The 2500-nt window shown below is 30.0% G+C and overlaps 1 protein-coding gene across 4 annotated transcripts in view; it reads right to left on the minus strand.

Annotated features, from left to right (window-relative positions):
* Nucleotides 1-2500, minus strand: part of LOC125047859 — a 371776-nt gene that overhangs the window by 28471 nt on the left and 340805 nt on the right. The window lies entirely within an intron of this gene.

Here is a 2500-nt window from a genome sequence, read left to right on the forward strand (position 1 = left end):
TATCATCAGATGTTAAATGGTGATCGACGACAATGAACCTTAGCTTAGTTGTAAAAACGACGTTTTTTATTGTTAGGATAATGATGCCTTCAAGACAATTTAATCAAATCGCAATATTTGTTATTGTTTTTTCTGCTTGGTTGTTCTGTGTTTATTTTTGTTTTATTTATTTATTGATTGAATTTTTTTATTCTTTTTAATAATTGCGTTCTTGAATACTTAATGGAGCGGGATGAAGGTAAGAATGAGGGTATATATAATTCAACAATACGAATGCAATTTATGTTCTCTGTTACATATATAGCAGCAGTGAGTATCAAAACTACAATAATTACTTTGTATATACGCTTTAGCTGTGTAACTGTCAAGTGATTAGTATAAATATTTGCTTTTCTACTTATTTTCTCAAATTATTCCTGTTTTAGTAACTCTGAATCTATGATATAACATTTATCTGCCTTCGTGTGACTGGAGATTATTTGGAAAGAGAATGTTGCACACAAACATTTGCAGGATGCTCTGTCTTCCGTGGAGTATAGGTAAACAATAATTCGGTAAACTTTATGAGACCGAAGTACTCTGAACACTCATTCTGTTCACACACACAAAAAAAGGTGAGGAAGAAAAGGAAAACAAACAAAAACAATAACAAAAAAACGATCCAAGAGCTACACAAACACTTATTTTCTTTTCTTTTTTTACACAGAAAAAAATAAGAAAGAAAAAATGAAAGAAAAGGAAACACACAACCACTCTCCTCGCGAGTTAACCAATAATCGATTTTCAATGTAATAAGCACCTCTTACCTCGAGGACGCCTTCCTGCTTCTCATGAATGTCGAAAGCTAGTCTACCCACGAGTAATATATTATGACGTGTTATTGGATGGTTCCTTCTCATGACCTTTCGAAATGGGTCTTTCATCAGAGGGGAAGACAAACTAGATAAAGTTAAGGTCTATGGTCCACGGTACCGATGAAATGGCGTTCGAGAAAATCTTTTGGGGAGAAAAGTTTAGGCCCGCAAGCAATTTTTTTTTTTTTTTTTTTTTTAATGTGAGTTGCGTCGTAAAAGTTAGAAATTATGGTCATGATAAAGAAAGGGACACTGATTATACCTGTTTATTATTATTATCATTATTGTTGTTATAATAATTAGTATTAGTATTTTAATGACACAAGCGTCTTAAAATAAGGATTTTTTTTTTTTTTTTTTTTTTTTTTTGTATAATCACTCTGAAAACTCTGCCTTCCTCAGATTTCACGCCAAACCTAATCAATACCGTCATTACAAACTTTGTCATCCCGTGTTATATTTCCAAGAACCAGCTTTTACCGTATCCTTTGCGTGGGATTTTTCCCTCAGGTCAGATCACAAAACACTAAAGTTGTTCTAAAGTGCAAATACTTAAAGGTGAAAAATTAATGTTGGTTAGTTTTAAGTGTATTAGTCCAATTTAATGCGCCGTTTTCACAAGTTTTTTTTTTCTGTTTTATGAAATATATTTACATACAGATCACCCCACAAGTGCTCAGTCACCAAGGTATAAATAACAAGGTTACATGTCCCCTTTCAGGATTTTTTCTGCTAATGCTTTTCATAACGTTGTAATTATACTTGATACGCACACGAATCTTATTATACTGTGTTTATCAATACTAGTCGCAACATAAAATGAAAGATAAAATCCTCAGAAAATAAGGAAAGCGGTACACAGGTAAGACAGGTAAGACCACTGATCAACACAATGGTAACTTGTGGAGACAGCTATTGTGTACATACAATTAGTAATTCTAACTCACAGTGGGTATAACGTATAAATGTCATCCCCGGCGACAGTGGTTAGGTTGAATTTAAACTGTTTATTTAGCCGTCAATCAATCTGTATATTATTATTATTATTATTATTATTGTTGTTGTTGTTATTGAACCGTATTCATGTTGACAAATGTAGAAAAGGTATGAATCAGAATGAATTTCTTCATAATACAAAAGATGCATTTGATCGGTTTTTATTGCATCTTCGTCAGAAATACATGAAATACATTCATACTACATCATCATCATCATCATCATCATCATCATCATCATCATCATCATCATCATCATCATCATCATCATCATCATCATGACTTTTGTTGATATTTCAGTTATTTTTATTGATATTATCATTATCATTATTATTATATTTTATTAAATTTTCATCATCTTTGTTATTACTATTGTTATCCTTACCATCATAGTAATGAAATTATTAGAATCAATAATAACAATAGTAATAATAATGATGCTATTATTTCTACTATTACTACTGCTTCTTCTACTACTACTAGTACAACTTGTTACTAATACTACAACTACTTCTAATAATAATTTGATAAAATAATGATGATAATAATAATGATGATAATAATAATGATGATGAAAATAATAATGATAATAATAATAATAATAATTGCAATAATGATAATAATAATAATAATATTAATAATAATAATGAT

This window comes from Penaeus chinensis, chromosome 42, assembly GCF_019202785.1.
Source record: "Penaeus chinensis breed Huanghai No. 1 chromosome 42, ASM1920278v2, whole genome shotgun sequence".
Classification (NCBI taxonomy): Eukaryota; Metazoa; Arthropoda; class Malacostraca; order Decapoda; family Penaeidae; genus Penaeus; species Penaeus chinensis.